Source organism: Drosophila tropicalis, unplaced genomic scaffold, assembly GCF_018151085.1.
Source record: "Drosophila tropicalis isolate 14030-0801.00 unplaced genomic scaffold, ASM1815108v1 contig_859, whole genome shotgun sequence".
NCBI lineage: Eukaryota > Metazoa > Arthropoda > Insecta > Diptera > Drosophilidae > Drosophila > Drosophila tropicalis.
In genome coordinates this window covers 8,179,952-8,193,541 of record NW_027173353.1, presented here as the reverse complement: position 1 = coordinate 8,193,541, position 13,590 = coordinate 8,179,952, and the positions used below count along the sequence as shown (strand labels likewise).

The window sequence follows — 13,590 nt, the reverse complement described above, 5'->3', positions numbered from 1 at the left end:
TGCGCTGATTTACAATATGCCACATCAGTGGGTAAAAAATTTTGCCAGACACAGAGAGAGAGAGGAAGAGATTGCTAATCAATTGGGTTTTTAGCTATTTTTGGGGCATAGATATCAGAAATAGAACTTTATGGTGAATGATCTGTCAAAAAATGGTAGTATCTCAACTAAACTTAAACGTGATTGCGATAATGCATAATGAATGAAATATAATTGTGCAAAACTTTAAACCCAAACCCCCCGATTACAGACTTAACTTGTTGCAACTTATTGATAGACTCTCGTTTACTGGCTTAAATTGTGAATTGCTTTTTAATTCCCATCACATCCGACTACATGTTATCTATAATCTTTATGTTTTTTGGCAATTTTTATGCTCTAACAACATTTTCACTTTCAATTCGAAAACTAATTCGAAATGCCTCACACACAATCAATGGAAGTAAAATGAAAAAAAGCGCAAAAAATAAATCGTCTTAATGTGCTTATTTATGGGAAACCACAGGCAGTCAACTAAACACCACAAGAAATAACAACAAACGCAAACGTCGAAGAGAAACAAAAACCCCAAAAATTAAATCCGTTTACCTGCCGATATTTGATTTTTTCCTTCCACCCAAAAGAAAAGAAAATGAAAACTAATTAAGCTGAGAATAGAAAGCTTGCGGGGTTGCCTAGTTCATAATTCGAGTCTTTGACTCGTCTCTGCTGATCTGGTGATCTTCACAGACAAAAGGGCAGCAGTAATACTCTCTTGAAAGTTGTAAAGTAATGAATTGAAATGGTTTGGTTTTTGAGAGATAGAGATAGGGGAATGGGGGAGACAGATCGAGAAGCGTGACAAGAATACGAGTAATTGGTAGTAAATGCTGATTCATGGACCGCAATGAAATTGTAACATAAATCAAAGTGACACAGCGAACTTTTCTTTCTTATTTTCGTAGAGCAAATAGAGAGAGAGAGAGAATGAGATCATAGTAAAAACACTTTCTGCAGCTGCATTTCGAGGGGTTTACTGCCATTCCCCCCACCACTTTGCTTGCCAGAGATAAGGCTTCTTTTGGCTTGCTCTTTAGGCCTGGCCCAGAGGCACGTGCCTTTAGATAATTGCAACTCAATCCAAGACAAGTCAAGTTGACTTAACTCTTAATGGAGAGAAGTGTGTGTGTGTGTGAGTGTCTTGAAACGACTCAATCAACGGGTTAAAAAAAACAAACATTTTACGCGTTTTGCATGCAGAAATTAAATGAAATTATTTTTGATAATTTGTTTCATTTCATTTTCCTTTTTTTTTTTGCTGCTAAAGTTATGTGTTGCCCGCTGTGGGGCATTCAACTCGAAAATTAATTCAGGAAAGTAAAAAAAGGCAACGAAAAATAAAACACATAATACACAATGACAATAATAAGAATCATGCAGAATGTTGTCTTGTTGCGGATTACGCCGGAAACAGCCGGAAACTGAAATTTCAACAGCGTTTCCATGGAATTTAAAATAAAAGTGCATAATGTGGCCCGCTTTTTGTTCGACTCTCGTTTGTTTTGTGTCTATTCTTGTGTTGCGCTCTGTTTGCTTTTACCCTTTTGTCCAAAAGGTCTCTGGCTGCTCGACCATGAATAAATTTCTAGCCAGAGCTGCAAACTCCTCCTCCTCCTCCTCCTGCTCCTACTCTAGTTCTTCATCTCTCTTTCTATTGTCAAATGTGGGCGTAACAAGTTAGATAGTATTTTGTTTATTGTTTTAATGGGATTGTCTCAGATTTTGTAAAAAACAAAGATCGACTGAATGATAATATTCGTTATTTAATGAACTTTGTGTGAGACAAAGAATTTACATAGACAACATTGATGCGATGGTTAAATGTAAATAACGATAGCAATTTATTAGTATCAAAGAGCTTAGACTATGTAGTCTCTGATATAGAACTTGCTTCACAGATTGAATACCTCTATGATGTCTGTGTGGAAACTTTTAATCAAATCGATTGGCTTTCTTTATCTCCAATATGGATATATATATGTACTCCTTTGAAGTCAAAGAAAAAGAAATACCGATATTCTCAAAAATGTTGTCGCTTCGACTGGCTCAATAAATCACTGAACGAAAAAAATGTCAAATTCTCTTGCATTTTATTGCAAAATTGTGCTTAACTCACTCACTAAGCAATATCAAATCAATTTTTTGGTTGCATTTTTCTCCTAGCATAACTCACAACTTTTTGGAGGAAGAGTGGGAAAATCGAGGCACAAATTCATGCGTCATGCGGCAAAATTGAAACCACAAAAGTCATTTTGCCACGCCCATACTTCAAGCACCACCACCACCCCCACTATTTTGTGTGTGTGTGTGTGTGTGTGTGGAGACAACAAGAATTGCATTCAAACATATGCGAAATTTTTCTTTTATATAGAGATAGAAAAAGTACAAAAAAAACAGCATAGAAGGCCTCCCCAGACGAATGACTACCCAGGTTCTATGACTCCCAGCCCCCCCCACCTCTCTCTGGTTCCACAAAATGGCGTTGAAAAATGATATCAAATTTGTATTTGGCTGAAAAACTTGTCGCGCGCAAATAAACTGTTTGAAATAGAGAACGAGAACGAAAACTCGACGGCATCGCAGTCATTGCATTTGGGCCAAGAGTTACCCAGTTTCTCTGAAATGCAGAAACAAAATAGCAGAAGAAAAAAAAAACCAGAGGGCCGGGGCTAACTTCGACCGCGTCAAAGTTTGTATACCCTTGCAACTTTTTTGGTAACTCTATCCTTACCTATTAGCCATCAATGTGGAAGAACGTTTTATCTAAAAAGGCTTAAGCTTGAGAAAGAAAGGCCTACAATCATAGGAAATAACGAAGATCTTGATCAAAGTCACTGTTTTCCACCGATCGTTCCTATGGGAGCTATATGATATAGTCACCCGATCTTTATCAAATTCGGCACAGTCATTAACATATATATTAAATTAAGAAATGTTTAATTTAAAAGCAATCGCGTTAAAAGTAACGAAGTTATTTACAAAAGTCACTGTTTTCGACCAATCGTTCCTATGGGAGCTATATGATATAGTCACCCGATCTTGATCAAATTTGGCATAGTCGCTTATAGGCGTAGTAAACTCTCTAATATTAAGTTTCACGATAATAGCATAGAAAATAACGAAGTTATTGAGAAAAGTCACTGTTCGTGACTTTGGGGTTTGTATGGGAGCTATATGATATAGTGGTCCGATCCGGCTGAATCCGAGATATACAACGCCTGCAGTATATACAAGCCTACGTGCAAAATTTCAGCTCTGTAGCTCTTACGGTCTAGGAGGAGTTTGCGTTGATCCAGACGGACGGACGGACGGACGGACGGACGGACGGACGGACGGACATGGCTAGTTGAACTCGTCTCGTCGTGCTGATCAAGAATATATATACTTTGTATGGTCGGAGATGCTTCGTTCTATGCGTTGCACACTTCTGACCAAAATTAATATACCCTTTTTGCAAGGGTATAAAAATAGAAAAGGCGGCCAAAGACTTTTTGATGGCCAGACTATGGACTTGCCCATGGCCAGCAATAAAAGTCAAGAGTGGCAAGCGACATGCCACAATTTATCACAAGCAAATGATCAAAACAACAGCCAAAGAAAAGGATGTGGTGGCTAAAGCTCAAATAGAAGAAGGCAGCCTCAAGCTGGGGCGTGGTTTTTAAGCTTAAACGAATTTTCATATCAATTTCTTTTCATTGCTGGCTTTTTCCTCTATATACATATATATATATTTCTATTTTTGTGGGTGGAAATGCTGGAAAATGCTTTCAATTGTTGAATTTTGCACACTAAACTGAACTGGCTGTGTGGCTTGAGGCACAAACGAGTACAAGATGTTTTCGTTGGCGATAAATAAAGTTGCAAATGTGTGTTGCATCTCCACCTCCCACTTCAGCATTGAAGTTGAAATTTGCTGGAGTTGCTACGCATTTTCTACAAATTGAAGGTCTCGGTCTGTGAGGGTCTACACCAAAATAAAAAGAAAAACTGGTTCACGTTGCTCTCACTCTTCCTTCCCCTTCTTAAACACATGTTTATTGTATAGCTTTGGGAGTGTCTAGAAGAGACGGAAGCTGGTGGTCATGTGTTCATGTTATTTTAAGTTGTAGTCCGAGATTTAAATGTTACTCTGTCTTCAAGTGGGTGGAGCAGCTGCTTGGCCCTTCTGTCTGGACTTCGGGCAACTCTGTGGGGTCTCTTCAATCCGCTTTCCAGCTGTAATTATTTCTGTTTGGATTGACATTTGAATGCAGTTGAAATAAATTCCAATGCATCAAGAAGTAATGATAAACCTTCGAATATGAAAATGATATTTTTATCAAATTGCATAAATAACTCTGAGATTCCATTGTAAATGGCCAATATAAATACTGACAAAAGTTAGAAGCAAATATATCAGTCTGCAATCATTTAGATAGCTTCAAATAATAATTGGCCAAGACCGAAAATCAAATTAAAAGATGGAAATATTTCCTTCCTCTGTGGGAAATCTCTCTTATTTAACATTATATTTTTATTAGTATTTTGATTAAATGTCTTTAGTCTTGGCAATTCGAAAGTTATTTTAATGGCCTCACATAATTGCTGCAATCTAAACCCAAGAATTTCGAGTAATTTGCACAATCGCTTTTATGACTTTACATTTGCTTGAATAATAAATATACATATTTTAGGTAGCATTTTCTAAATATGTGATGCCTGAAAATTTTATATTTAAGCTTCTATGACCAACAGTTAATCCATTTAATTATAAAACTACCAAACGACCAAGACCAAGCTCCTTCTCTAGGTTTTGAAGAAGTTTGGTCAGTGGAAAGAGATGAAAAATGAATGCACGTATGAAAGAAGATTTACGTGTGGGAACTCTTTCTCACCATCTCTCTTTTTCTCTCATATAGTATGAGATGATTCTTGTCGGTCTCTCTTTTTTGTTGTAGTTTATACTGTCGTTGTTGTTGTTGTTGTTGTTGATGTGGAAATTTATTTTATAATCATTTTATCACATTTTCAAACTCAAACTGCCAACAGCAAAAAGTTTGAAAATGGCACACCTGCTGCCGAGACGGAGGAGAAGAGACGAGAGAAGGCCACAAGGATATTCGGGCGAGGGGAATATTGGGGGGACACAACAATGGAGCCAACTTTTGCCTTTACCATATTGATGGCACACTCTCACACACACACACACTCACACATGCTCTAGATTATGGCATTGAATCTTCATTTTCCTTTAGACAATGACGAAAATAAAGGATAATAGATAAAATTAAGTGCAACTGCCGGAGACATGAGCAAAGAGGACACAGGAGATAAAGTTATCGTCTCCACTTTCAATGAAAGTGCCATTAATAAAGTGCCTTTCAATAGCTTGGGCTTTTAGATTTTTAGTTAAAAAAAAAATATGAATTTGCCTTCCAACTACAATTTGTTCTTAGGAGGTTCTTTTTGGTTTTGGAACCTGTTGGGATAAATTGAATTAAATGCTAACCAACCACTTAATGTTAAACATTTTTGCATATCCATTTACACCCACTCAAAAAGTGAAGCCTTTAGGCAAAACTTTCGGCGAAAACTCTGCGGAACCTTTTCCCTTGCCCCCCTATCTGTCCTGTTTAATAAGCTAAAAAGGATGAGCCAAATTTTCTTGGTAAATTTTCTTACCACACAAATTTTTCGTTTTATTAAAAACTTAAAGAAGAAATTGCTCAAAGGCAGAAGCATAACCTTTGAGGGCTTCACACCTACACAAAGTTCAGTTGAGTTTTATCACCCAACTCCCCCAATCTGATGTTCCACCAACTGCTCCTCCTCCTCAACAATAATAATAATAATAATTTTGATGAGTTATAAAAAAGAGAAGAAAACATTAAGTTTGGCATAAGTGAAGCCAAAGAAAAGTCTCTGAATTTGAAAGTTGCATTTCCTTTTTCACCCACCTAACTTTCCCCCCCTTCTTAGTCACTGTTGATTAACATATGTGTGTGTGTGTTTGTCTGTGTATGGGTGATGGCTCAATTTCCGTTTTATGCCACCGACTTCCGCACATTTCAGAGTTCGCTTTATTTTTTTTTTTGTATCTTCAATGAGGCGGCAAACAAACAAATACAACAACAACAGCTACAAAAAATGCTACCAAAATGTGTTAAAGCAGGTCTGGTTTGGGTATGGAATTGTATCTGAAGGTGGCTGGGGATCTGGTTGGTTGGCTATGCGTGATTAAGCATTTGGTGTAGAAGGGATCCCTGTCTCTCTCTCTCTCTCTCACTCTCTGTTACTTGCACCAAGCCCAGGTTTACACGACTCTGACTGACTGACGCTTTTTTCGCCTTTTTTTTGGTGTGTGAGTTTTGTGAAAAATGATAAATATGCTGAAAATCTATGCTGGCGGGAAGAAACGGGGGGGTTTTGTTGTCGGGTGTGTCATTTAATGGCTTTTTTTGTTCTGCTGTTGCTGTTGAATGGCAATAAAAACGATCACAGATAATGGCACAGGCAGGCAGCCAGGCACCCAATCAATGGCCGATGAAGTTGCGATATTATTTACATGGTGTCTGATCCCCCACAAACAACAAAAAACAACAATTTTTAATTATTGTTAAGGGTGGGGCAAGGTTGATTCTTAAAAATTTGAAATTTAACTTTAAAACTTGGTCAAACTCTAGATAAATCTTCAGTAATAGAACTAGGAATGCGAAAGACTAAATGGATATAACTTACATACGTAAGTCCTACAGATAGAATTTTCTCCCTAAACTGATCGAAAACATTCTTCAAGATTTGCGGATATTGTCCTGTTTAATATTGCGATTTTTAACCATTCTCAGCCAATTACTTGATTTTTTATAGGGTCATTTCTGTTTGCTGTTAGTTACAAGTTATGGTTTATTTTCACATAATTTTCTACCAATTCTATTTGCAATTTTCTTCGATTGAGCTTTAAAGCGGCTTAAAAAAGATTTAAAAACTGTTTGCAGTTGACTAATTAAGTGGCTCTAAGCACTTTTCAAAACAAAACCAAACCAACACAAACCAAATTGAATGCTAAGCTTTAAACCAATGGCTAGAACTGCAACATCCAGAAGTGGATGCCATACACTTCACTTCATGTGGGTGGAGGAGTTTGGGGGTATGGTGGAGATTTTGCTACCCGCCAGGCGTAATATATTTGCATTAACCCAGTGACACATTTTGACATAATCTGATTAATTGGCGTGTAAAGGAGAAATAAATTGAGCGGGCTAATGAAGAGACTGCGATGCAGAGTGGCAAATAGAGCGTATCCAAAGATAGATAGAATAGAAAGAGTGAGAGAGGCTTGAAATGGAATCGAAAGAAGGCGATGGTGATGGTGATGGTGATGGCTATGGAGACGGCGCCGTAACGCCCACAACCCGATTGAGAAGTAGTTTCTTCCTGTATGCAATAATTTTCTAGTTAATCAATAGAGGCTGATTGTGGCCTTGGCTCTTTTCGTTTCGGTTCCAGGCAGTTAATTGATGTCAACGGCTTTGGCTGCTGCTGCAGCTGCTGCTGCAGCTGCTGCTGCAACTGCAGACCAGGAAGATTGAGCAAGCGACCACAAAAACCCCGAGTCAAAAGTTGGGTCTTTGGCAACTTCATCAAATGAAGCGTCAAAAGTTGGCAGAGCGGCATTTATCTTTCTTGTGGTTGTTTGCCTAAGAGTTAGGTCTCTGTATATCTTTTTACGCCAACGCCGCAAAATCAATCAGCTATGAGAAAATGAAAACTGAGAACCGACAAAAAAAGAGGCAAAAGAAAAACGCCATTTTTGCTGGAACCACGCCTTTTTTTGTTTTTGTTGTTAGCCACCCACTTTACTCACTTTACCCACTTTTTTCAATTTATTAAATGACATTTGTTTAGCATATTTTTGCCTAGATTTTGTGTTTCTGGCCCCAAAGCATCAATTTTTAATTTCATTAGCATTGAGGGCACTGGCTCGACCCCAGATACCACCACGGACCCCCCCATCCATCCATCCCTATGGCTTTCCTCACTCACTGGCACTCTCTGGCTTTTTCATTATCTGTTTTTCCAATTTGCATTTGCCGGTTTCTGTTCTGTTTTTCTGTGTGTATATATCCTCCTCTCTCTCTCTCTCTCTCTCTCTCTCTCCTACTCTGTGTATGTCTCTGTTTTCTGTTTTCTTTAGCCATTTTCCGGTTCATGCGTTGCGGCATTTGAATTTTAAATGATTATTGATTTTGTTTATCAATTTACTTTGCGGGTAACCACCAAATAATCTCTACCTACATATAGATCTTTACCAAAATCATTCAGGGTCAAACAATTCTGGCTAATTACCTCTAAAGTGCATGGTTCAAGTTGAAAGCAATTTCGTTAACAGGTAAACAAAACAAAAAAAAAACCATCGAAGAAAATTCATTTTAAATAAACAACATTGCAAAAAAGTGAAAAATGTAAACACAAAAAGTGAACACAAATTTCGATGGACAACATATTTATCTAAATTTTTTGTTTTTCTAACATAAAAAAAAATACTGAATCACCAGCAAAATGGTTTGCAGATGTTGCTCAATGAATTTTGTGAAATTTTCATTATACAAGCTATTAAATATTAGATGGTCAATCATTAAACCAAAACGATGGAAAAATGTGAGCTTAGTTGATGGAAACTCATTTTAAAATATAGGAAATGGTTCAAACTCTGATGGCTATTTGTTTTCACATAATGTATTAGGCATAGAATAAAGACTAAACTTAGATACTTATTTTAATAAAGGCAAAACATAAATATTTATAAAATGTGCACCTTTAAATGTAAGCAACTAAAATGATTGGTTGTTTGAATAAATTGTATGAAAATTCTTCTATCAATGTTAGAGACTTTTCTTTTATTGCTGAGATATCAAAAATCCTTTAGAAAAGGAAAAGCCACAAAAATGCATAATTTTCAAGTAAGTTTATCAGTCAAGATTCTTATGGTTTTATTTGGTTGCCAATTAGAAATATTTTGATAAAATATTTACAAAAGAACATTTGTTGGCTAAATTGGCCTTTAGAATCTGAAAACATTTGCCAAGATAGTTAAACTAAAAAATATTTATTGATTGAATAAATGGAGATGCAAATTGAAGCAACAAGAAAAGAGTAAGCCAATAAAATTGCCTTAAAATTAAATTAAACTACACAAAAAGAATAAAAAAATTTTAACCTAAATGCCAATGAAAACTAGTGAGTGTGTGTGTGTGTGTGTGTGTGTGTGTGTGTGAATTGAATACCTGAATAGAAGAATGCCTGAGGCTTGACTAAATTAGACCAACAAAATATATTTCATTAGCAGTTGAAGTTGAGGCTTATTAAAATCAGCTTAAACTCTTAACAATTTGCCATACTTTCAAAAACTAAATACATGCAGCTGGGCAAACACTCATTAAACTTGCATTAGAGCGAGAGTGAGATAGAGGCATACATACATACATATGTGGGTTAGAGAGTGAGAGAGTTAGAGAAATGGGTTTTTAAAATTTCACCTTTTTCTTTCAACTTTATTGTCTAGGGCATAAAGCCCAAAACTGACATTGATAAATACCAAAACCTTAATATTTGGAAATATTTGACTTTTTTTCTACTCAATTAGATTGTCAACATTTTTCACTCGAAAACATGAAAAAAAACAACATTCAAAGCTGATTGAATCAATCAAATCTAACGAAATTCTTAAGTGATTTGCCTAAAGTGCCTAAATTTGATTCATCCATACAAATGTTTGTCTTGATTTTCCGCTTAACAGTTCAATGAAGCGATAATTCTTGTTACGTTACCATCATTCAGTCAATCATCCATCCATTCATCCTTCTGGGCTGGCAAATTGGAACATGTTGTCTGCCTGCCCTTTGGCGTAAATTTAATTGAGTGCAACTGTTAAAAATAATCAACAACATAATTGTTCAATTGAAATGATTGTGTCCATGGCTGGTATCTGTAACAACAAGAGCTGATGCCACCAGCAGGAGATAAACCTTCCACAATTAGTGCAGCAATTTTTTAATTGATTGAAACATCAATGACAACAACAATTACTGCGTCTCCTCATACCACTGAACCCAACCCAACCACCCACCTACCTACCTATCAAACGTGCCTGCAAGAGAAAGAGTAGCTATTTATCCACCTTTTCTTTTCTTTCATTTTTTCTTCTGATAATCAGGCCTTTGGGCTACGTGTTCATTCTGCAATTTCTGCAAGCAATTCAGTGCAAGTGTCTCAGCCTTCGTAGTTCAAAAATCTCATATATCCCCATACACACACACACACACACACAGACAATGGCAAAGATAAACAAAGAGATCAGACATACAGTTTATTTTATTTCTTTTGCCTTTATTATTCAACTGTCAAATGCAGTTTTCTCTGCACACATTTATCTGAAAGTCACAAATTGTTATAAGGGCTGCTGCTCCTCTCCAATTTCAATTTGTATAAATTTATTTTTCCGTTTGACAAATTGGTGAAATGTTGTCCAATTTGTCATTTAACAAAGTGTCTCAATCTACTGTTATAATCAAGTTTCAGACGTCTTTTTTTATGCAGTTTATGCTGTCTAAGATATCGATGCATTCTGCCTTCAGATAAAGCCAATAGAAATAATATTTCTAAATCACAATTATTTGCCTTTAATTACAACTATTACACACGCTTTTTTGTATAGATCATTTCCATCATTTGGCAAATATAGCAAATAAGTTGAATTCACGTAGTGTTCACACACCCTGAAAGTGTAAGAAATTTTATATTGTGCCTTTATTATTTGGCTTTCCTTATGCAATCCATGAGATACTTTTCCATTGCTGTCACTTGACATGCAAAATGTGGTGTGTGTGTGCCGTGGCGCCTGTCTGCCTGATGCCTAACTCAAACGCAGTCTTAACTTGACTGTCTGCCATTTATATAGATATATGTATTTCTTTTGTGGCAATAGAGCTGCAATTGCAGTTGCATTTGGCTGAGCCATCTGCGGGTCTATAAATAAGCGTGTCAAATAGTTAACACCATTAACTGCATATTAATTGGCCAGAAATAGAAACCTCACCAAAGATAGGTAGGTAGGCTGGCAGGATTAGAAGCACGACATTTTTTACAGCGTTGACATTTCTAGCATTTCGTGCTGTCTAAAGAGGGGCGTGGTCTTTTAACATTTTTGGCGTACTAATAAATATCATTAAATACCAACAGAAACAGCCGTCAGTCGACGGGCAACTGCAACATGTTGTCTTGACTCAGTTTGTGTGTTTTCTTTCATTTCTGCGCATTTCTTTTTACTGTTCTTACAACTTGTAGATACATTTAAGTACACACAGATACACAAACACACACACACACACTTGCATGCATCAACAAACTCTACGCATGCATAAATTAAATGCAATTAGCATAAACAATTTTCAGCTTTTAACTGTGCGGCATGCATCGTATGTAGCTGTAATCAAGTTTGAGGAACATTTCGCAGGGGCCTCCTCCAAATGCAGAAATTTCCAGCTGCAGGGGAAACATGTGGCTGTATCTAGTAGTAGTAGTAGTAGTCGTAGTAGGAAGTGCTTGTTGAGAGGGGGGGATGGGTTGGATGTCTAACACATGCTCCATAGAGAACCACCTCCTTATCCTCCTCCTCCTTTTACCTATCTCACAAAGTCACATGCACAAATGCTGCATAAATGTGTGCGGCTGCAAGACATCTTTGCATATAAGGCTAAGCCAACTTATTTTCGGCTGCGGCTCACAAACACAAACGCATGAATAATCCCAAATTTGGTATGATTTTGTGAATAAGGATCGAAGTGTTTATGTAACACCAAATACATATTTCTCCACATTCCATGTTCATTAAGTAAACTCCATGCTTCTAAGGGAAAACTTTCAGAGAATCATCAATATAAGGGAACAATTTTTATGATTCTCTAGTCGTTATGGGGACAATAAAGTGAAATGCTATATCTACTTCACACCTAGATGTGATTTTTTTTTGCAGAACATCAACTTTGGTTGATCCCTTAACTTTTTCTTTTCAACATGGTCATTTTCTTTAACAAAGCAATTCTGTCCAACTTTAACTTAAGTTCTTTATAATTAAAAAACTGTTTTTGTTATCAAAACATGTTTATATCTTTATGCTAACTGCAATTGTTTTACGAGTAAAGTTTTTCAGCATCGTAAACTAAAGCTTCTCACTTTGAACTGAAAACGGTTTATGACAAAAGTTACTAAAGTTCTTGCCATAAAGGCTTATTTCAATTAGATTTCAGTTTTTAACATGAATTTTCCTCCCCTTTAACCTAAACTCAAAAGCAATTGATGATTTCATGCCGCAGCTGCAGACAGTTTCATGTGACAAAACTGTTTTTTTTAAAGAACTTTTCATAATCATAAGTAGCTCTTGTATAAGAAAACCAAAATGCAAACAGAATACACATATTGAGTTTACTCAAATGAAGGGTGAATTCCACAAAAGAGACAGCGAGCGAGCAGGCAGAAGGAAGACGAAAGCTTTTGGGAGTAGGATACAACCATAGCCACCATCCATACATCGCACATGAGCGGTGTTTGTTTACATCCATTTTGGTTTTATTTGTACATTTTGTACAGTGCCCACAAAAAGGGAATTTACGTCTTTTCCTCTCCCTCTCTCCCCATGTGTTTCTCTCTCTCTCTCTGTATGTAGTACAAGTATTTATGGTATTTAAATGCCGTTTAGTATGAACGTGTAACGTACGAAATGTGAGGTAAATAAGCACATGGAATCGCAATTGCAGACTGTGAGGTAAGTAAATAAGGTAAATACGAAAATAAATAAATATTAAAAGAAATTTAAATTCGCACATTTTTCCCCATTTTTTTTTCTTCTCTTTTTGTCAATATTTTGCCTGCACCTTAATGTAAGGGGAGATAGCAACGAGCATGAGAAAACAGAGGGACGACGTGTTTCGTTTTTTAATACGCCCTTGCAAAGACCCTAACTGATTTTGATTTAAATACAAATTTGGTGTGAACTTATATGTATATAAGATCATCATTAGTTAGTAACGGTTAAAAAATGCCTAAATTACATTAATATTTTTATCATGCAGATCAAATATACGTATGTATATATAATCTAGATAGTTTTTTTATTTGTAAATGCTTGACCAAAACAAGGAGACCCTAAGTAAGAGTAAAACACAAAAATTTCAACAGTCAGCAATCGAAATTGGGAATGTTTTTCATATGAAAATATTAATGAAAGGCAAGGCTTTGTGTGGGAAATGAAATGTAAAAAAGTATATTATATTATTATTTATTTAATATATAATAAAGTTACTTATCTTTTATGTAACATTATATATATTCATATATGTATAGTGAAGGTTAGGAATATCAATTTCGTTAATGAGCGCTAACCAGGCACATTGTATGCATACATATGACAGAGAGTTGATTGATTGAGGACAAGGCAGCTGACAGCTGAATCATTTTACATTTTAAGTTTACTTACAATTTAAAATATTAAAAAAACAAAAATAAACAGTGAAATTT

At 36.1% G+C, this 13,590-nt stretch overlaps 1 protein-coding gene across 9 annotated transcripts in view; it reads right to left on the bottom strand.

The window, feature by feature from the left end:
* LOC137582953 (dystrophin) overlaps positions 1-13,590 on the bottom strand; it is a 146,840-nt gene that overhangs the window by 12,898 nt on the left and 120,352 nt on the right. The window lies entirely within an intron of this gene.